The sequence below is a fragment of the Terrapene carolina genome, unplaced genomic scaffold (genome assembly GCF_002925995.2).
Source record: "Terrapene carolina triunguis isolate 2854851 unplaced genomic scaffold, T_m_triunguis-2.0 Scaffold58, whole genome shotgun sequence".
Taxonomy (NCBI): Eukaryota; Metazoa; Chordata; order Testudines; family Emydidae; genus Terrapene; species Terrapene triunguis.
The window spans coordinates 6,393,814-6,417,573 of record NW_020664409.1 but is presented as its reverse complement, the minus strand read 5'-3'; the positions used below and the strand labels follow the sequence as shown (position 1 = coordinate 6,417,573).

The 23,760-nt window shown below is 39.0% G+C and overlaps 1 protein-coding gene across 2 annotated transcripts in view; it reads left to right on the top strand.

The window, feature by feature from the left end:
• Positions 1-23,760, top strand: part of JARID2 (jumonji and AT-rich interaction domain containing 2) — a 295,836-nt gene that overhangs the window by 76,251 nt on the left and 195,825 nt on the right. The gene's annotated exons all lie outside the window — the stretch shown is intronic.

Here is a 23,760-nt window from a genome sequence, read left to right as displayed (position 1 = left end):
CACACACACACACACACACACACACACACACACACACACACACACACCCTTCTTAAAACTGAAATTTTTCTTGAATTTTTATGTAGCTTTGAAGGTTTTTTAATAATTCAGTATACTCTTAAAAACATGGATAGCTTTCCCAAATTATTTTGTGTTTGTGGTCTCTTCACTGACTTTTTTTTGGCAGTTCCTGTTGAAATGGGTCAGTGTCATAGTGCAGGCTGTCCCAGTGTGCCTCCTTCTGGTCAGGCGTGGTGCCACTGTTGAGGCCTGCCTTGATTTCACCTGGTGTATAAAGAAGTCCATGCAGGCTTCAAGTATTAAGGACCATGCTCTTTGGCAGGTCTCGTTTATTTGACAGACAATCCACCACAAAGCACAAAAAAAGCCTTCTTCCTAGCTGAGAGACTGACTTTGTCCCAGTCCACGTGTTCCCAATTATGTCCATTATTTGCTGTCCTCTTCCGGAGTCAGGGGTTTGTGGCCCTCTGTCAAGGGCAGCTCTTCCTTGGGACAGCTTGTGGTTCCTGGCAGGCTAGGCTTCGTGCCACTGTTTGGGGACTCCCCTTGCTGAGGCCAGGCGCTGTTGGGTGTCTCCCAGCTAACTGAATGTCAGCTCTCCCTCTAGAATTCTCCTATCTCTAAGAGCTCCTCATGCAGTTATCTCATGCAATTCAATGATAAAATTCTTCTGGGAAGTTTTGACCAGTCATAAGTTTTGTGCTTTCCTAGGTGACCAGGTCAGCAGGACATATGCTCTTAATGATGGCCTACTACAAAAATCCAGTTTTAGAACCGATTCTGTTTGGTATCTACACCGAGTTTCCCTGAATATATGGACGGAAATTTGTCTATGTAGATGACATTGTTCTGACAAGAGCCACAGGACCTACTTACCATAGAACAAATCCTAACCAAGGACCTTAAAACCATGGAAGAATATTCCTTATGTTGGCAGCTAAAACCAAACCCCACCATAAACGTGGGCAGACTGGGACCCATAAAAGGCCAGTTGTCCTGTGACATCCAGATTTTGGTTTATTACTATTATTATTTATTATTATTTTGCTTGCAATATACACAAAATATACACTACCTTGCCAATAAAAAGGCCATAGCTGGGAGGGAGGTTGATACACATCTGTCTTGGACTGTAAGGCTTGATTTGCTGTTTAGGTTGTGGATTCACATGGAATCATTCAGATAACTACTTTGAAGAGTTTCTGTATTCTTTGGATCTGTGTGAGACATATCTGCATGTTCCTATTGCTCCGTCCAACCAATATTCTAATTTTACATCTTGAATGAACAGTGCCAATACTAAGGTTTCCCACTGAGTTGAGCTGTGGTTGAGAGAGCTTTTAATGAGTTTGTTCATCCTTGCAGCAGCACACAGAGGTCAAGTATTTATCCATCTCCAGCTCAATAACTGGCAGTGCCAGAAAGTCTAGAAATGCACAGTGAAAGTTTCCAACCATTTTCCCCCCTCCCACTGTTATGTAGTAACTGACCATTCACAATCACTCTAAACAATTTTCTGCTGGCATCTCACCCTTGACTTGGCCTATCTGCCTGGTAGGTTGTTCCAAGTATACTGTTGGTTGCATAGTTGTGAATCTGTGAGCTGTTTGTAAGATGCATAGTGTAGATTTTAAAAGTAGTAGGATATTGAGTCCTGGTGCTGCACTCCTCTAGGCAATGAAACTCATTCACCTCATTGTGAGCAGGATCAGGTCCATAATGTTCAGTACATTAATTGTTATAGTGGTTGAGGGAAAAACTATTAGTGTACAAGGCACTGGAATATTTGAAGTTTTTATACAGGACTGTGAGTGTGCATTAGTCTGTTTCATTTCTGACTTCTATATAGTAAACCAGCAGGTCTCAGCCTTTCAGGAGTCTGATTTGTTGTGTGTACCCCCAAGTTTCACCTCACTTAAAAACTACTTGCTTATAAAATATGACCTAAAAATACAGAAGTGTCACAGCACACTGTTACTAAAAAATTGCTGACTTTCTCATTTTTACCATATAATTATAAAATAAATCAACTGGAATATAAATATTGTACTTACATTTCAGTGTATAGTATATAGAGCAGTATAAACAAGTAATTGTATGAAATTTTAGTTTGTACTTACTTTGCTAGTGTTTTTTATGTAGCCTATTGTAAAACTAGGCAAATATCTAGATGAGTTGATGTACTCCCTGGAAGACCTCTGCGTATCCCCAGGAGTACATGTACCTTTGGTTGAGAACCACTGTAGTAAACAACTAATATATTGTTTAATAATGAAGTATAGATTGTGTGTGTGTTTATGTACACACACACACACGCATACGTGCGTGCGTGTGTGCGTGTGTATAATATATAAATTAATTTTATTTTCAATCCTCTGTGCTACTTTGCTCAGGTTAGCTAATAGGTCAGTATTAGAGATCATGACCTGTGTTCTCAGTTTTAAGGTATTAAAAAAAGAAAGAAAAAAATCATTGGCCACACTACAAGTAACTCAAAATACTAAACTAGAACACTTGAAAAATCTTTGTTTACTACGTGCAGTATTTCTGGTTACTTTCTGTATTTCATTTAGATGGACAATGAAATAGACTATTTCATTTTTTCACCAGATTCTCTTTCAGGCAGTCATACACCAGGACAATCTCACTATATTTGGTCAGCAAACACAGCACAGGAATGTTTTAAAATTAAAAACAAACAAAAAGAACCTCAACTATTATTGGTTTTAAATTCTGTAAAATCTTAATTTTCTCCAGAACTCAATTTTGAGGTCAAATTTGAACTGAACTTTCAAAATCCATATTACAGATTTAACTACAACATTTTGAAATTTTTGAAATCAAAATAGTTAAAGATTATAGACTTTTAAGTATTCAAAAAAAAAATAAACTACAAAGATTTTGTTCTTGTAGGTGTGACTTGAGCAAAACAGAAGCTTAGTTTGCTTTTGGCGTGAAATACTATGTGACAAGTTCAGCCTAAACATTCCCCTTCACCCCCAGTGGAGATCATAAAGCCTTGAAAATGCAATTTCTTATGAGGAAATGCAGGAACAATGCTAACTTTATTGCTACTACTGGTCACTCTGCTGTAATATTTAAAAATCCTGATTGCCCTGTTGCTTTGTTTGCCGTGTAAATACAGCTTTGCTTAGTTTGCTTGAAGATTGATCCTTTGTGCCCTCTGCAATTGGGCTCTTAAGAGTAGAAGCACACATCTTGTTCTGGCTTTTTTATAGTATGCAAAAGAATAGGAAGGGGTGCCTTTGTTTAAGATTTTAAATGAGAAATATTGTTTTTTGTCTACATAGTTTTCCATTGCCTAAATCTTTGGAGATTTTTGGATATGTAGTAAAATTTGTTTTATGAGCTTTTGTGGTCTTTGCAGTCAATAGAATTTTTAAAAATATTTCTTGATAGATTACTTGGAAGCTAAAACATCTCATGCACATGCTTTATTTTTTGTTTTTAAATTAGTGAAACTTTCAAAAGGAGGAGATTTTATTAAGTGGCACAGACAAGAAATGTATATTTTTGGCAGGTTGAGAAATGGATTGATTGTTCCACACACAACTGAAGGGGCCTCTATATTTTTTCTGACTGGGTAGCTGTTACAGCAAAACATCTTACAAATACATAAATTGACAAGCCAGATTCAGAGTGTCTGTTTTTTCCTAACAAGACTCCTTTCACAGTTGTGCAGCTGTTGTGAAGTCTTTTACAATACTCCATAAAACAGAAGTTTAAAGTAAATTTAAAATATTTTCTTTTCTTTTCTTTCTAAGCATGTGGGTGTGAGAAACACTGTTGACCAGAGTGAGGTTTCAAGATTTTTTGGGCTCCTTCCCTCCCTCCCTGCTCAGATACAAGTGTGTTCTGTTATACGATCCATTCAGTCTGAGATCAAGCCTAGATCTTATCTTTTAAGTCTGTTACCCTTTCCCTTCAGGGCAAAGCCAATCATTCACCTTACAAATCCTCTAAATCTTCTGAGGTGTTTTCTTTGTCTGAGTTTCTTAAAGAGTTTGAATAATCTCAGTAAGAGATGTCTGATAACCCAGAGAACCTTGTTTTGTTTGTATTTTTATTTGGTTAAACTCTTTGCCTCTTACTTGAGGGCTTAGCTTGGGTAGGTTCAGGAATGCATTATTTCAGTCTTATTTGTTCATTTGTTTAAAGAAAAAAAATTCACCATGTATGTACTGTAATGTACAACCGATATAACAGCTGTCTGCACATGAATACTGAGGTACGGTGGCTGAGTGTTTAAGGTGCTCAACTACACTCCTGAAGATTGTGGGTTTGAGTCTTGCTTGATCTCACCCTGAAGGACAACCTCCAGTTCACCTAGCTGCAAAAAGGGTACCTGATCCATCGGGTTAGGGCAGTCAAAGGTGATAGGATGTGATGCTGGCCACATCACTCCCTTGGGTACCGTTGGCTATGAAAGTGACTTGCCTTAACTGCATCTGTCGGCTAAGCTATTGGCTTGGTGGAACTTTGACTTCAAGTGAATAAAAAAATTGTTTTGGCAGACCATTTTAACAACATTAGTAAAGCTGCCTTGAAAATGTCAGTTGTTTCATTGGTTTGAGAGGGGCAGTCTATCTCTCATCTCCCCCACCCCCCCTTTTTTTAAACTCTCCTCAAAGCACTTACATAACTAGTGTATGGTCTTATAATTCTTATTGTAGGGCACTGGCTTCTCTTTGTTTAATTCTCACATTGAGTCTCATTCTAAAAAAAGTTTAAATATTTGTTTAAACTTCCATTGTTATGCTGATTTGCCACTCCACTCCTAGCCTGTCTTATCAGATCTCTGCTTATCTTTCTGCTTTCTCATTGGATGTCTTGATGTCTGGCTTGAAACTTATGGTCCAAACTGATCTCTTGTTTTTCTTCCTTTCTGTTACTGTTGACAGCACCATCCTAGTCCCAGTTAGTCATTTCAGCCTTGTTACCTGTGTCTGAGGTTAGCCCTGAACATCCAGGCTGTTGCAGCTTCTTCCTCCATACCATCACTGAGGTCTGGTTTTGTTCTCTGACCCTGCCTCTAGAACTCTAGTTCAGGTCCTCGTTTCCTGTCTTGACTATTTCAGCCTTCCCCTCTGTGGCCTTTCTGCCACTCATTTTGCCCCTTTCAAATCCATTCAGTAAAAAATGCTGCTAAGATCTTCCTTTTCACTCCACCCCACCCCAGTTCATTTTGACAGTGTCACCCAGCACCACCACCTCCTCATTCACGTCCCCCACACGATTTCCTACTCCTCTAACACGTCAGATTCCTTGTTCTCACCTTTTTAAGGCTCTACTTTTAGTCCTCCTGCTTATCTGCACTTATATTTCATTATGACAATCTGAGGCCCTAACCACAACACAATTTGGGCTCTCTGTGGCTCAGACCTCCCCCCCCCCCATTTTGAATGGTATGACAGAAATGCCTCCCTCCCTCCCTCCCTCCCCCCAGAGAGAAGCAGGGGCTATGGCATTAGGACCCCTTCCTCCTCCCCTCCCTTCCCCTCCCTTTGGGTTGTAGGAGCTCCCCCAGTTGCTCTTGGAGTTAACACCCTTTGGATGCACAAGGCGGTTCACACTTCTCAGAGTTCTTCTCTCAGGGTGTCTGCAGACTCAGGCAGACATCACCAGAAATTATGCTGGCTTTACGTTCAGAAATTTTTCTTCACAACCATGAAGGCTCAAAACTTTATTTTTAAATGAAAACTGAGACTCTCTGGTGTCATCATGTGATGCCAGGAACTGTGGCCGTAGGTATAGGCTTATCGTACCTATGCCTTAATTGGCTGTGACCTCTACCTTCTGTGCTCCTCCAAAAACACTAGCTGTCAAACATCAGTACATCAAATCTTACTACGAAACTTTTAGTGTGTGGTAGCAGTATTCACACCACACGGCCACCGAAGGCGGAAGCTGGTGCACTATAAATTATTCTAGTTGTTAATTACCATCACTGCTAAAAATTTAAGCCATATTTCCAGTCTGAATTTGTCTAGCTTCAACTTGCAACCATTGGGTCATTTTATATCTTCCTTTGCTAAACTGAAGAGCCCATAGTTAAATATTTGTTCCCCATGTAGATACATATAGACTGTAATCAAGGCCCCCCTTAATCTTTTCTTTGTTAGACTCCGAAAGCTCAGTCTATTTATCTTATCACTACAAGGCATATTTTCATGGTTCTCCTCTGAACCCTCTCCAATTTGTCAACATCCTTCTTCAATTGTGGGCACCAGAGCTGGATAAAGTATTCCAGCTGTGGCCGCACTAGTGCCAAAGATAGAAGTGAAATAGCCTCTCTTCTCATACTCAACGTCCCCTTGTTTATGCACCCCAGGATCACATTTGCTATTGTGGCTGCAGCATCACATTAGGAGCTGATGTTCAGCTGATTATCCACCACAACCCCTACATTTTTTTTTTCAGTCACTGCTTCCTAGGATAGAGTCCTCCACCCTGTAAGTATGGACTATATTCTTTATTCCTAACTTGGACTGTGAGCTCTTTGGGAGCAAGGACTCTTTCTTCCTACATGTTCATACAGTACCCAGCACAATGGGCTCCAGTTCTCATTTGGGTTCTGGGCTTCACTGTAATGAATACATATCTATAATGATGATCAGGTGTAAATACTGACCAGGTAGACATTTTAAGTGAAGGTAAATTTTATTCTTTTGCTTCTAAGCAAGAACATATTCATTTTGCTGACTGGATATGATCTCATAAGCTTCCAAGTATTTCTGTAATAAGTAGGTGTCTAAGAAGCTTGTCAAAGAAAGTGTGAGACTCATTTCCTTAAGCGTAGGGTTAAAATGACACTTTCACCACTCTGATGATGTCTGTCGGAGAGTTCTGTAGTGTTTGAAAGAGGTGCTCGGCCTTTATGTAGAGAGAAACCACTGAAGTGACTAACTCTAGTGACGTCATAAATTACAATTGCAGTAGTATTTACATTAAAACTGTTTTCAATGGCATATAACTTCCCTCAAAACGTACCTTTTTGAGGCTCAAGTTTTTTCTTCAGAATTTAGTCCCAAAGGAAGTCAGTTCAGTAATTTTTAAGCTTGAAGTGTGAAAAAAGTGATTCACATACTAAGAGAATTGTTCACACTTTCTCTGTTTATAGCTCACTAAGTTTGTGCTTAAAATCTTAAGTTTGTCAGAAGGTGAATATTCAATGAGGAATTTGTACTTTAAGCTTGGAAAAATTTGCCAAGCGACGTTATGAATGACTGAAAATTATGCACAGCTACTGTATTTCCCCTTAATGTCAAGTGTTCATGGAGAGCAGATCTGTATGTGTGTAAGGATATGTGCACAGAAATCTTCATCTTAAAGACTCTCCCAACATCCATTCAATCATGCCTGTCCTTAGTCTCCTGAATCTTGTCTCTTCTCCTGACACGCTATCTTAGAAGCTGAGGCGGAATTGTGTCCATTTTGAATAGTTGTAATTTCTGGTTCCCCGTTGGTTCCTCCAGTCTGAACAGGTGTAAGAACTACCAGATAAGCTTATCTTTGGTGTTCCATGGTCACCTGAGGCAATCTTTCCAAAAGTAGGTAGGAAAGTAACTTGGTAGGTAGGAGAGCAACAATTGAAAACAGCAAACCCCACTTCCTTCCTTCCCCTGAAATATTGCACAGGTGTAAAATAAGAATTTTCTAGGGTGTGTGGTAGCAGAACTCTACGTTGTAGTCTGAATTGTAAGTGTTAGAGCTAGTATAGGGCTACTGATGCAAAATGTTTTCGTCATCAGAAAACTTCTGAGTGAGCCAGGGAAGCATAACAAAGTGCCCTGACCTTGTCAGTATTGCAATTCTGAAGCTATGCAACTCATTCTCATGATGTATGGACTGAATATAGTAATGTACATTGGGACATCATGCTGTAATTATTCTTGTGATTCTCCCTGAGTTTGACTCTCTTCTTCCTCAAGTCATGTTCTCCTCGCTGCTTGGGGAGAAGAGACTCTGGTGGTTCTGATCCTCCCCTGGGAGGGCAGAGGAGCTCATAATGATGCCTTGTTGCTATTCCTGTTTGTTCGTTGTGCTCCTGGTAATTTTGTGTGTATAGAAGCAGTATAAGGCATGCTGCTTTTTGCTCTTCCTGAGATGAATGAAGAACAAGGATGAGCAACAGGATCAGTGGATCCCTGTTGAGTGAGTGAGTGGTTTGAGAGCTGTGAATTGAGCACCACGGGTGTAGCCTGTCAGAAACACTATCATGCCCCCTCTTCTTCTTGTGCCAGTCCCCCAAATTGAGATACATAGAATTCTCTCTGCTATAAACTCAATCATTATGAGCAAGGATATCTTGCTGTGAGTGACAATTCTGAAAATGTCTTGTTTTCAACTTTGTTAGCGTGATATGACATCATTGGGTTATATATGTCTATGAAATAGCACCTAGTATTAAGCAGAGATCCATTTAGTAACATCTTGTTTCAGCTTGATAGGACATCTCTCTTCTTACAGGTTCAGTGGGGTAAAGTCCATTTTAAATGTTGGTAGTGGATTATAGACATAGTGAGCTAATGTTCTATCCGCATTTATGTATGAGATTGGTAATTTTAAATGTGCCTCCTTCAGGAATGTGAATGGATAGTGTGTTTGGTCAACTTGAACACAAGTTGTGCATAGGCTACCAACATTTTCCTTTTGCAGCCTGATAATTATTTGTTTCCATTGAGTGCAGAGTGCCTGCTAGAATCTCTGTAAGTGAGTAAACAAGTTTAAAATGATGCACAACAATCTAATTTTCATGATGTCAGAATATATTGCGTCAAAAACTACCCATCTCAAATAAAATCCTCCCTCCTCAATCCATCCCCAGAATATTCTGGATAAAAAGATGTTCATTGCAAAATGTTTGGAAAACCAACAATATCTGACTGAAATTTGCTTCCTTCAATTAGTGGGGCAGAGTCAACGACTTTGCATGGAAAATGTTTTGCACCCAGAGTCAGATGTGGAAGCCTAGGTAGGGATTCTCTGCTTGAGTAATTGATGAAGATTGGCATTTTCAGGACCCAAGCCATGAAGAGCCTTTAAGATTAAAACCAGCATTGTGGATTGCACCTGGCATGAAATGGAAGTCAGTGTGATTTATGCAGCACGTGGTTAGCATGTTTTCTGTACCAATAACTCTAAGTAAGCAGGTAGGTCATTCCTTTTTATACAAGCTGAGGGTTTTAGAGTTAAAATTTTCCCTTCGGCCTCCATTATATAAGCACTTGTAAAACATTTGTTGCAAACAATGTATAAATGTGTTGTGTCCCGATCCCTGTTAAGTTTACTCATGAGTGTTTGGGAATGTGTATGTAACCAGCTAAATCAGCTAATTGGACTAATGTTAACATGGCTAAAAGAACAAAGCTTTTATGTTAGTAAAGTATCTCCAAGATAGCTTGTTTGTATTCAATTGCAGCCAACTGAGTGTTTTATGTCAGTTCATGTTATCTGGAGGTCCAGGTGATAGAGGGAGAGAACTATAGGCTTTGTGTGCGTAACCTACTAGCTGGTGAGATCCCTTGTGATTGTGTTTAATTAATGTGGTGTTGGGAGGCAAAAGAAGGTTACTTTTGTATATTAGTCTTGCGATCAGTACGGTTCTATTGTCATTTTAAATACTGACATTTTGGAATTTAACTTTGTGCCTTGTCATTTGGCCCTCCAATATTTAGCAGATGTTTCTCTGAGTTAATGTCGCTCCTCAGTTATCTTTGACAGTAGCAGAGTCTGTTTAACATCAGAGGGTTTAGACTAATGTACATTGATCTTGCCAGGGAGGACATGGACTTCCTGAGCTTACTAGGCAACACAGGCCTGCAAATTGTTGCATTAACAAACCAATTAATTAATAAGTAGGAAATTGATGCAACCCCTGAGGCAGTATGTAGGATACCATAGTCTTATGTTTTAAAAATAGATGCTGCTTTTATACATAACATGAGGTATTCTGCATGTGAACAAAGCCTTAATCTAGAAACTATTTTTACTTTTGTGATAAATAATCAGGGCATCTGAGCTAATTATCACTGATAAAGATGGGCAGGGGGAGGAGGGGGAGAGCTGTTCTGGGCAAGTACCCATAGTGTTTCTTTCAAAATTATTGCAGGATTTTTAAAGGCAGTAGTTTCACAGATAGGGCAGTTTGTACTGGCTCAATAGAAACTGAATTGTTGCATTGTTTTTCTGCAACTTAACTGGTTGCAAAGCTGCTGTCGCTTTTTAATTTGCTTTCTTATGTTAAACCATGACTTTAAAAACAGGGCAGATAATTCCTACAAAAGTGGATAGATCTGTGGGAGAGACGGCATCAGCGAAGGGCAGCATTTTATGAAGTCTAGGGTGGTTCTTCTCTCCCTCTCCCCATAAGTTTCTGGGAGAGAAGTGGATCTTGGATTCCAAACAGGATACTGTCTTTGGACCCTAGTTGATGTTTTAATTTTTCATATCCTGCCTGTGGCTAGTAGGTGGCTGATAAAGCAACTACCTTCACACACTCTCGTCTCCCCCAGCTGCTAGAGGGAAATCAAACTTTCTGTGTATCTTCACTCAGAGTCTTCTGATTTTGGAGGTAGGGAATATTTGGGTGGGAAAGGCGGCACAGTATCAGGTGCAGGTTCAATATTAGATTCGCCGCTCTGATGTTGTTTTTGCAACTCTTAACTGTTTGGGATTGGACCTTATTCTATGACCCAGAACTCCTAAATATCCCATGTCCTTTTATGACGTGTGGACATCATGCCTCCTTGCAAATTGGAAAAACAGATGAAGAGACCCTTGGAATAACAAATAGTTCTTAATTGGTTGTTAACATGACTTGAGGAAATTTCTGCTGCAATGTTAAGGAACCTGTGGTTTCTTTCCTCAGAGAAATTTCTAACTGATAAGAGTCTTACAAGGGTGGGAGATAAACCAGCTAAGCTTATAGTCTAGTTTCCTTTCCTACATCCCTGACACTTATTTTATTTGTAATATCTACATAAAGCTCAGTGGTTGACTTCTACTGCTTACTATTTATATATATTTTTTCAAGTTATGCTAGCATTTGGTTGTAATTAACTGAGAATTTTGAGACATTTTCTGTAGTGTTCAAGCTCTTCCACCCCCCAATTAACTCAATTATTAAGTCAGATATTGCACCTTTAAAAGAGAGACTGTTTAGATTATGGGTCTGGGTACATACTTAATTTTTTTTTCTTTGTATAATCTGAACTGGAAGGATAGAAGTGTTGGAGAAGGAAGAGAAGAGTACAAAAGTTCTGTTTGCTGCTACAGTAATGTCATGTCTGTGAGTACGGATGTGTATGTTTGCAGAGTAAATTTCTCAGCTGAGATTAAATTCAGGAGCCCCTGGTGCCAGCGTTTTTGAACTGTTGCTAGAATTTTTTGTATTTAGGAAACACTGCAAAAGCTTCTTCAAAAAGGCCTTTACTTTGTAAGAATGACAGCTGCAAAAATGAAGCCCCCCTCCCTTCTAACCAGTCAAATCACTACCTAAACACACACAAAAATCAAAACCAAAAACGCTATCCCAAGCAGAGCTTTTACCCCAAAAAGAGAGAAGTGCAAGAGATTCCATAAAATCCTCTAGGGACTTCATTATTGCTAATGAGTTTGTGGAAGGTATTCAGATATTATGGTGATGGGTGGCAGTATAAAACCCTTAGCTGGAACCATTTGCAAGACAATTCAGTCTTGGTGCGTCAGTTGCAACTACGTTAGAAAAGTCTGGGTGATGGGGAGGAAAGATCTTGAGGGGAAAAATGTATGAGTCCTGTGGGTGTACTGAGAGACAATAAGTGAATACTGAAAACTCTGTTGCGGGGGACAGGGGGAGGTGGAATGGGGAAATGCCCTCTTTACTCTTCCCTTTTCCTCTACTCTTCCCCACACCATTTCCAATTGTGTCTGTAATTGATGACTTAGCACTGGACTAGGAGAGCTTTGTCTTAGACAGCTAGCATCTGAGAAGGAAAGTCAGGGGTGTGTGTGTGTGTGTGTGTGTGTGTGTGTGTGTACACACACACACACACATTACAACAGAAACATTTAAAATATGAGGAGGGTTGTAGAACTTAATTAAGAAATGTCCTGGACAAAGCTGGAATAGGATTTCCTACTTTTTCTAAATAAGGGGCCACTTACAGTTAACGCCACTAGTGATAAATGTTAGACTGTTCTGTATTAATGCTCTAATCTGATTTCGCCCCATTAATTTTTAAACTAGCAGTGGAGGTCGTTAAATCGCAAGTCTCCCTTTTTGTTCTAAATGCTTGCACCTCCATGTTCTTTTAGCTTTCTGAGATTCTGGCTCTAATTAGAGTGGTGATGTGGTTCATGGCTTGTCAAGCAGATTAACATGCATTAAAAATTTTTTTTTTTCTTCTTCCCCCTCGGCCCTTTGCTTGTCTTCCTGGCTTTTTTGGTTGTTGCTGCACCTGTATACAAAGTGGTGTGAAAAGGTTTTAGCTCCCACTGTGCAGGCTTGGGTGAAGTGTAAAGAGGGATACAAGAGGGACTCTAACACAAATCTTTCTTCACAGAATGTCACATAAATTCCAGTTTCCCTCTAAATTAGCATCAGTTGAGTGACAGATGCATGCTTTTCTTACTGTGTTTTTAGCCATTTTGGATATGAATGGTTTGAAAACTGATGATTTAAAAATAATCTCTGTATTTTTCTGATTAAATTAGAATTTGCTAATTCTTATTGCAGTGGTGCATAACTTTTGGAGAACCAGGGGCTGGATTGGCAACTTGCCAGGAAGCCTGAGGGCTGCTATTTGCATGTAAATTTACATAGGATTTTAATTGGAGATAAATGAACTTTTTTTTTATTATTATTTATAGAGCACTGCAAGTGTATACAGTGGTTTTTATATACTCACTCACTCACTCATGTTGAGCAGTGTCTTAGTCCAGATTCAGTCCAAACAAAGGACCCCAACAAACCCAAATGTTGAGTCCATGAGTATCCTGCTGGCCCAGGTATATAGATGCTATCTTGATTCATCCCTGCTTGTGAGGGGCTGTAGCAGAAGGACTATCTATAGCAACTGTTCTCAAACTTCATTGCACTGCGACCTCCTTCTGACAACAAACATTACTCACAACCCCAGAAGTGGGGACTGAAGTCTGAGCTTGTCGCCCCAGGTTGGGGGGACCAGAGCACAAGCCCCACTGCCCCAGGTTGGGGGGCCAAAGCCCAAGGGCTTCAGTCCCGAGCAGGGGGCATGTAACCTGATCCCCGCTGCCCAGGGCTGAAGCCGTTGGGCTTCGGTTTCGTCCCCAGGTGGTGGGGCTCGGGCTTCAGCCCCGGGCCCCAGCAAGTCTAACGCCAACCCTAGTGACTCCATTAAAATGGGGTTGTGACCCACTTTGGGGCCCAGACCCATAGTTTGAGAACCCCTTCTATAGGAAGAATCTACTGCTTCTCAGAAAACAATTTCACATTTTGGTGGCCACCCACATCAACTGTTTTTGTTATTGTCCATCAACATTTTTTAGCACCCACCCTTGAGCAGTCTACTTCCTGTCTGTACACAGCTTTCACCACTACTGTACTGCTTCGGTGAGATTTTGAAGCTAAGGACTGCATGTTATAGACTGGAGACCAACTAAATCTTTTCTTGACTGTCTTCTGTGATATACTGCCATAATGAGCTGGATGGGCAGCACTTTAGAAGATAAAATTAATTGTTGAGTAATGTAAGGTAATGCCTATTGGAAGCAATAATCTGAGCAAGGCATACAGACTGCTGGTTTATAAGTTAACTGTAACCACTCAGGAAACAGATATGGGCATCACTGAGCACAGCTCACTGAAAATCTCTGTGCATCAGCAGTCTGCCATTTTATAAATCAATGGTATGCCCTCGTTTATAAAACTGTATTAAATTTTGTTCACTTAGTCTCAGAAAGGATTTTGCCGAAATAAAGGGGCCCCAGAAATGATGAAAATGAGTAAATGGCTGGAAACCCTTCCACATGAAGAGAGACTGAATGGATTGGGATGGGATTTTAAAAAGCACCTAAATTACATAGGCATATATACCACCGCTCATAATGCTGTTGTTAGAGCATATACTGCGTATACCCCCCCCCACACACACACCCTCTCTTCAGGCAGAAATAATAACATTCTTCCATGTAAATGGGAAAAAAAACGTGGTGTGGTACAAAAGTATCATCATGCTGCCACTGGAGATGGATATGTGTGAAACCAGTTATAAAACAAACACCCTGTGGTTCACACTTTCTATGCCACCTGCACCCTGTGAGTATATAATATTTCTCTAAATTTTAGATGCCTAACGCTGCAGCCTTCTTGTATCCTTTTAAAAATCTTCTAACCTCTCTAGCATGTATCTAAGGCCTGGCCTAATTCTGGTAGAGGTCTGAGATCCTACAGAAGCTTTATGAACTGGCCATATTCAACACAACTTCTACACACTTGCTGGTTATGTCAGAGTTCATAGCCAACCTGAAAACCCATAACATTGTGATGGGATGTGCTGGTGTTCCTATTTCAGAAGTGAATAAATACCGAAATAGGGCGACTTATGTCGTTAAAAAAGGCAAACTTATGCTGGTGGCTGCTGAGATCTAATGAGTGAACATCCAACAAAGCCTCACTGTTGTGGAGAAAAATGTTAAAAATTTCTCAGCAAGGAAAATTGCTTTACCGTTTTATACTAACTTCTCCAAAGCATCTCGGTCAGTTCACCCCCAATGTGTCACCAGAAGTCTCCCTGTTTTGCATGCTAATTTGTAGCCCCCCCAAAATTACTTTTTCTGAGGACTTCAGTGGGGAAGCAGAACTTCTCTTTATTACAGAAAGGCTGTTTGGAACATGAAGTACAGAAAAACTTTTGTCTATCTCAAGTACCATAGATTGGAATGGTTACCGAACATAGTAAAGTAACATGAGTGTGTGTGGGGCAACATGTTTGTCACTTATAATCCAACCTTGCTCCCATGAAGATATTGGGAAATGGCTGCTAACTTCAGCAGGTATAGGATCGAGACTGTAGAATGACTTCAGCCTTCACTGGAAATCGACTTAAGAGCCTAATTATACAGATAATGAAGATTTGTTTCCTTCCTTTTGACCTTTTTGGGCAGAGTGAGACAACCCAATCCTTCTAACATGGATACAAGGGCTGTAATATTTGAATATGGGATAAGAACGGCCATACTGGGTCAGACCAAAGGTTCCTCTAGCCCAATATCCTGTCTTTGGACAGTGGTCAATGCCAACTGCCCCAGAGGGAATGAACAGAACAGATCATCAAGTGATCCATCCCCGTCACCCATTCCCAGCTTCTGGCAAACAGAGGCTAGGGACACCATCCCTGCCCATCCTGGCCAATAGCCATTGATGGATCTATCCTCCATGAATTTATCTAATTCTTTTTTGAACCCTGTTATAGTTTTGGCCTTCACAACATCCTCTGGCAAGGAGTTCCACAAGTTGACTGTATGTTGTGTGAAAAAATACTTCCTTTTGTTTGTTTTAAACCTGCCTATTAATTTAATTTGGTGACCCCTCGTTCTTGTGTTAAGGAAGTGTTATTTACTCCTTCTCATATTTACTTTCTCCACACCAGTCATGATTTTATAGACCTCTATCATATCCCCCCTTACTTGTCTTTTTTTCCAAGCTGAAAAGCCCCAGTTTTATTAATCTCTCCTTATATGGCAGCCGTTCCATATCCCTAACCATTTTTGTTGCCCTTTTCTGAACCTTCATTAAATGGTCTCTTTCCATCTGTCACTTGGAATACAGTCTATTAAACTTGCTCTAGCACTAAAGAAAGTAACTTCAGTGTTTTAATTTTAATTTGACTTCAGTCTTTAATTTGATTTTGATTTCAGTCTTTGGTTCTATATGTAACCTGATTCTCAACAATCATTGTATTGAAAATTGCCTTTAATTCTTATAGTACTGAGTAATATTTAACTTTTTTTTTCTTTTCAAGGCAGGTGGATTAGCAGATAACTACTAATCAACATGCAGCTTGTAGAACACTGTGTACCTTTTTGTTTTCAGAGATCTTTCTTCTCCCACTAGTGTAATACTTTTGTTTGCTAGCACTGTGAGATGTCCATATGCTGTCAGATTTCTTTTTGTTCTGTTTAGTGAAATATTGACAGTTTTGGTTTTAGCTTTGTTGTTATTATTATTATTATTATTATTATTATTATTTATTATTATTCATAGAAGATATGGTTGTTTAAAGATTAGTCACATGTTGCTCATGTGTGTGTGTGTTCTTTTTCTGTGTTATATTGGTTCCATGCTGGGCTAGGCAGCACTGCATATCTGAAAGGATTTCTAGTCTGTGAGAGTGAAGAGCATTTTTTTTTCTTGACGCTCTTGAAAATGTGTGCGGTTTCTTTAACGTAGTAATTTTATTTAACAGTTTTATATACAGTTCATACGTGTGTATTATATGTACATACTTGTGAAAAAAAATGTGTAATGCATTCCAGAAGGGGAAAGAAATAGCTAGAAATGCATTCAAGTTGAAATATTATTTTCCCTGGGGACTTTAATAGCCACTGATGTAATTCTTTCTCTGTGTTTTGCCACTATTACATCTATGTCTTTTTAAAAAGCAGATTGTTTCCATTATGTTCTGTATTTTTAAAGACCGTTCCTGAAATGTTTGTTTTAAGCTAAATGCCCCAAACTTCTGAAACCTGATAGAGATTGTTTCAACTATTTTAGGGTTTTTTCAGTCTTTTCTACCAAACGTGTGTGTGTGTGTGTGGTTTTTTAAAACTTCTTGCTGTACTTTAGCAACTTAGTAAGGGCTGTGGTAAATTTTCTGTCAGATGAAGTCTTTAAATTGAGATTGGATGATTTTCTCAAAGTTATGCTGTAGTTTAGACATGAGTTTATTCAGCATGGGGCGTGAAATTCTATGGCCTGCTATGTTATGCCAGGAGGTCAGACTAGATGATCATAAGTCTTTTCTGGACTTAATGTATGAAAGTATGAACATCTGTGGAGCAAACTAAGGGTACTTCAGCCTGAATCCGCTTTTGGGAAGAAGAATAAAAACATCAAACCTGGCAGATTGTTTATCCTTGTTGTTTAAAAAAATCTGTATTTTGTTTTTTAAAAATCCTGAGCTCTTCCAGTTTTCAGCATTATATTGCAGCTCTGAAGAAAGTGCAGCTGGATAGAGATGAGAAGCAGCTGTAGTAGAAGAAATGGGTTGGAAAGTCTAGCCTAGCTAATCATAGTATATTCCCCATTGAGTTCTAGGTTTAAGGGACATTTACTACTGCTTTCAAGTTAAATGTAAACATAATGTATGTTGTATGCATCTTTGGGGAAGATAACACTCCATAGTTGACAAATATGGGATGCAAATGTTAATTATTGCTTTAAAAAGTAATTTTTATCTATTTAGAAATTCAGTTTTTTATTTTCTTGCCTCTTTCTAATAGCTTAGAATATTAAAACTGAAAAATAAAAATATTTATCACCCTTTTTTACGTCTTCATTTCCCTGCATTTGGACAATGAAAATAGATTAATCAGGTCCTTTTCAGTTCTCATTTAGGGCACAATGCTGTAAGATCTTGTTTAAAAATACACCTCTACCCCAATATAACGTGACCCGATATAACATGAATTCGGATATAAGGCGGTAAAGCAGTGCTCCGGGGGGGAGGGTTGTGCACTCCGGCGGATCAAAGCAAGTTTGATATAACGTGGTTTCACCTATAACTCAGTAAGATTTTTTTTTTTTTTTGGCTCCTGAGGACAGCGTTATATCGGGGTAGAGGTGTACTGCAGAAAAATTTTAAAGCCATCTCACCATAGCGTCCTATATTTCCTTGAACAAAAAGTATCATGAAAATGTTTTGGGGCAGTTTGCAAAATATCTTAAAACCTAAAAGTTGAGTGTAAACTATCATCTGGGTATGTTTACCATGGGCCAGTGAAAGAAACCATGGGGAAATGTACTGTGTGGAAGCATTTGCAATTTAATCCAGACTTACTAATTAAAAGGCGAAAGAGAACATTTAATGGGATTTTCTCCATGTCTTGCTGTAACCTGATTTAGAAGACTACTACAATTTTACTTTTCTGGGTTGACCTTGCAGTTAGTGTTGTTTCAACATTAACATTCCAAGAAGCTACCCTCATATTAGGATTTTTGGCTTTCTGGCTTAGAGACTCTGTAGTATGATTGGCCAAGTTGATTTGTTGACAGGAAAGTTTGAAATGGGGGTCTCTGGTGACCCTTGCGGCATCAGGCTATTGCAGAAAAAGGAAGTTAGAAGATGAAGAAATTTAAGGGTTGGCTTTTAGTGCTTTTTATAAAGTGGCATCTGGAGGTGTACTAAACCAGAAAAAAGTGGTAAATACAGATCACTTTGAGAGGAAAGTTAGCACTAACTCCAGATGGCTGTACTTTTAACTCTTTCTTGTGCCCAGTCTAGTAAGCCAGACTTTTCTGCTTAATTCCTTGTAAAAGCAGAACAGCTGGGTCAAGAGGGTTGGTGCAGGGGAACTTGCAGATGAATAATTTTATTTGTTGGAAAATATTCCTTTTCTATTTCTAGCAAGCTATTCAACCTAGTGGTAAAGTAAAAATGTAAAAGCAAGGCTGGGTTTTGGCCTTGTGAGCTTGAAAAATGTAGTTTTGGCCAAAGTTAGTTTACATGTTTTGGCTTGCTGACATGAGAGTAGCTCCTGGAAAACAGATGAATGAAAGGAAGGATACCATAAAGGGAAATTAAACTTGTGAAGAAAATGCCAACTTTTTATTCTTTAAACTGCAGCTCTGTATCAACTAAACAATGAAAAAATACAAGTGGCTTAAAAAACAATTTCCATCTCTGGTTTTAATCTTATGCATCCTTCTGTGTTTTTCTGCCAACAGCAAGAGGACTGCAAAGTACTAAAGCATGTGCAGGGTTTCCAGGCATTGTAATCATATTTTAACAGAGCTCTATTGATAGGGTGATGATATTCACCAAGACAAAAAACATAAATAGCTTTCCTTCTACTGAACCCCTCTTTCCCCTCTTCATTCCCCCATGCACTTCCTAAGGGACCAAAGAATATGCTACTTTTGGATGTGAAAATGTGATGTCATGGCATAGCTATATGTAATGCTACTGAGCATCAGTGGGAGCAATTAAGATACAATATGTTGTGAGCAGTGAATCTTGACAGATGCATTCGCAACACCTGTTCCTTGCTTCACCCTCCTTTGGGTAGTCATGCATCTGGCTATAGAACAAAAGTGTCATCTCTAAAATGTGATTATTGTTCTCTTAACTACATACTTCTATCATTTTGAAAAAAAGTCAGTAGTTCTGAGCAGCAAACGTATTAGAAATAAGAAAAAAAAATATTATTTTGAACCTACTCTGCCCTTTTCTGCTTCCTTGCAGAGGATTTACCTAGAATCCTCCCCAACTCATACTAGTCTGCTTCCTGCTAAAGTATTGAAGAAACAGTGCACAGTATTGCAAACATCAAGCATTCAAAAATCATGTCAGGACCCCAAAATTGCTTTAATACGATGGGGGGGGGGGGGGGGGGGGAGAACCTGCCTCTTCTGAAATCAATATGAGTTTTGCCATGGACCTTAAAAAATATTAAATACATTTTAAAAATGGTAGGATTCTTTTTATTTGCCTTCTAATTTTTGAGTCCTTTAGGATTCTGGTTTTACCTTTAATTTTTTTCCCTCTGCAACTGGGATGACAAGGGTTTTTTTGTTTTGTTTTGTTTTTTTAAATGAAAGCTGAGATTTGCATCTGATTGCATGATTTCAGGAGCTGAATGTAAGAAAAACACTATTTGGAATTAAAATTGTGAGAGTTGGCAATTCTGAATACATGTATTACAAATAATTGTGCAGTGATGCAAGTAAACTTTCAGTTAAGGATATACATGAATTTCTCTACATGACTCCTCTTGCTTTCAGGAATATTTTTACAATTAAATGCCTACCCGCTGCATGAAAATTGTACTCCCAGAAATACAGGTGGCAGAAGTAGTGTCTGGACACAGGAGCTCTAATTCCCCCCCCTAACCATGCTGTCTCACAGTCCAGTATTTGGGTTAGAAACCGCTTTGCACTAAAAGTATAGTGTCTACCTACTGGCTCAAACAGTAAAGTCAATCACATTTGCAGACATACTTTCTGTAACTTTTCTCACTGCTCACTCAATTCTGACTCCTCTTGTACATTTTGGCCTACTCCTACTCCATTTAGTCACTCTCATGACATAGGCCCTTAGACTCAGGTGAGAACCAATCTATGTTTTATATACAGCCAAGGTAGAGGATTTGGGAGACGACCATGTTGTAATCTATCCGCACAACATAGTTCCAATCCATATTGTAGACATGACCTTAAATGTGTTTTCTAAATCTGAGGTTGGTTACAGGACATGACTCAGATCCCATTTACACTACAGATTGTATTGTGTTACAGATAGTAAAAGCAAGGGTGTTGAGTGAAAGGCCAAGCTCAGCCAGTCAGCAATATCAAGACTTCCTGAAAGATCTTCCTGGGCATTAATTGGTCTCGTTTTTTGCCTAGAAGTGGTTCTGGTTTCTTTCAGAACCAGGAGAAGGTGGTTTATTCATGGTCTAGGTAGTCAGTGAAAGGTGACTTCTTCCCCAACCATTTGTTTGGTCTAGTCCTACCTGTGAATTTGATTCTTTAATGTCATTAGTCAAGTTGCTGAATACCTTCCCTTTTTTCTGTCTGTGTTGGTGTTTACTCCGTGCCCATGTCTACATCTTGGGAAGAATGCGATAACAGCTGCAATGTGGCCTTTTGGATTGTCAGCTGTGACCGTTTTCAAAAATAAGATGGATTTACCTGTCCTGTTTAGGCCGAGTGTGCCTTTACGTTAGTCAATGGCAATAGATATGAATCCTTTCAATCTGGACTGTTTTGAATGTATTTGGAGGAATTACATTGGTGGTGGTTCTACCTCTGATTCTGGTTTCTGTCCTTCATCTGTAACAGTCTGCAAAGCCTTCCAGTTCAGCTTGAGGGTTTGGATCAGGGCTGTGAACATTTCCTAACTAGCTGGTTTTTGGCCATATTCCGAAAGTGATGAGACTCTCTCTCCTTAATGAGTTTATTTTCTTTTTCATTGGAGTCATCCTTTCTGTCTTATTTCTTAATTTTCCTTCTTTTTTTTATTTTTCATAAAGTGAAAGCAAGATCTCTTAGATTAAGGTAAACAGTGGAAGTAGAGATCACCAACAATACTTCAAATTACGTAGGTGACAGTGCCTTTCTGCATTAAATTTACAGGGCAAAGATTGGGTAGGAGGTAGAATATTCCTTTAATCTAGATTGGTGTGGGTGATGTATGGGAAACATCATCACTGCTAGGAACAAGATTTTTTTTCGGTTTGTTTTTATTACTTTAGAAATAGGTTGTCTGTATATTGCTGTGTAACTATAGGGACACTTTTTTTTTTTTTTTTTTTTTTTTTTTTTTTTTTTTTTTAGGGTGGCAAATCTGTTTTAGGTCTTTGTATTTATTAATAAAGTGGTCATATGTCTTTTAGAAATTTACTCAAATTTTTTCCCCTTAATTTGCACAGCTTCCTTGCGATAAGCAGCAGCCAAACACCAATTTTGGCAGCAGTTAGTTGGATTTAAATCTTGGTTTTCCTTGCATGTCCCTTTTCTTTCCCTTCAGTTTTGAAAATCTTTGGAAGGACAGTCCTGCAAGGAAGCAATCTCCTGTATTACTATCCCAAGAATTGTCCAAGAAGCAGTAACGCTAATGCTAATCCTTGCTTGTTCAGTTCTGCTTCTGCATATGGAACTCCAGTCGGAACAACAGAGTGAAACTAGACAGTATCATGCTGGTTTCACTTTACAGCTGCTTGGGAAACTTTATGGACAGGAAAAACGAGGAGTCCTTGTGGCACCTTAGAAACTAACAAATTTATCTGGGCATAAGTTTTTGTGGTCTAAAACCCACTTCATCAGATGCATGGAGTGAAAAATACTGTAAGCTCTGTGTGTGTGTGTGTGTGTATATGTGTATGTGTATGTGTATGTGTATGTGTATGTGTATATGTGTATATATATATATGTATATGTATATGTATGTATGTATGTATGTATGTGATATAGATATATACCTCTACCTCGATATAACACCACCCGATATAACACGAATTCGGATATAACGCGGTAAAGCAGTGCTCCAGGGGGAGGGGGGGCGGGGCTGCGCACTCCGGTGGATCGCAACAAGTTCAATATAACGCGGTTTCACCTAAAACGCGGTAAGATTTTTTTGGCCCCCAAGGACAGCGTTATATCGAGGTAGAGGTGTGTGTGTGTGTGTGTGTGTGTAATATATATATCACATGAAAAGATGGGAGTTGCCTTACCAAGGGGGTGGTGGTGGTTAGTGCTAACGAGGCCAATTCAATATGAACAGGAGTGAAAGATGGTGAGAAGAGAGTAATGGAAAGGAACGAGCATGATCTTTACATAAAAGGTGTGACATAAAAAACGCATACCTTTTCTTTAGAATACAGCCTGTCTGAGTTTCCTCTCGGCTACTGTTTTTTAAAGTCATAATTAATTGCTTTGGTAATGAGAAATTCAAATATCCCTTTGCTAAATTTGAAATAGGTGTGGAGTAAAAAACAGGGACATAATCATTAAAACCCTGCAATAATACACTTTCTATTCTACTTTTGTGTAGTGGATAATAAGAAAAATTTTGTGGTCAAAATGGTGAATTCTCTCTCCCTACTTTATTTCAGTGTAGCTTTCAATTAGAGTTGGTTGGAAAACAAAAACCTACTTTTGAACAAAAAAATTTTTTTTCCCACCTTGAAGTGTGAAATTCTTCAGGTTCTGTTTTTATAAAATGTATTGAAATATTAAAAACTGTTCAGAAATGTATGTAAAAGTTATTTTGATATTATTTTTGATAATGCTTTTGAAAACAATTTGGCTCAGGAGACGCAAAAGCACAGCAGTTCCTGGCAAAAAAAGTCATAAAAAAGTCCATAAAAGTTTCATTTTCAAAACAGGCCATTTTTTTTATAACCAAAGAATTTTTGGTTGAGAAATTTCAACCAATTTTGCTTTCAGTGCTGCAACTGGAGGTATGAAATTCTTTAAGTCAGTACAGGGAAGGGAAGTCCCACTGTTTTGAAGTTATTTGGAAAACTGCCATGTTTTGAGACTGGGTGTGTAAGTGCAACCGCCACCCCTGCTCTTTCTAAGCTATTCTTCCAACTGTGTGTCTATGATCAGTAGAATTCAGCTTCTGCTGTAGGGACCCACACTAAGAGACCTGTTAAAATGAGCCTACAAGTTGTTTGGGGGAAGGCTATAAAATGAGATCCACCACCTTCTCTAAAGCCTTGAGATATATTTGTAAATGGGCAATAATACTTCTAGCTCCTTTAAACAAAGAGCTGTACTGTATAGTAAACAGGCCTGCGTGTCCAATCATTGCTAAATCTTATCCCTACTTCCTGTATGATGTTTCTAAGTTCTGGCCTTTCTTCTTTGTCCACACTTATAAAACTCTGTTCAGGGCCTTCATGATTTTACGCTGTGACTACTGCTGTCTCCTTTCTGGCCTTGACAAATGCCATCTTACTCCATTTAAAGCAATTAAAAACTCAGCTACAAAGATAATTGTCCTGACTCATTTCTCCAGCTATGCTATCCTGTCA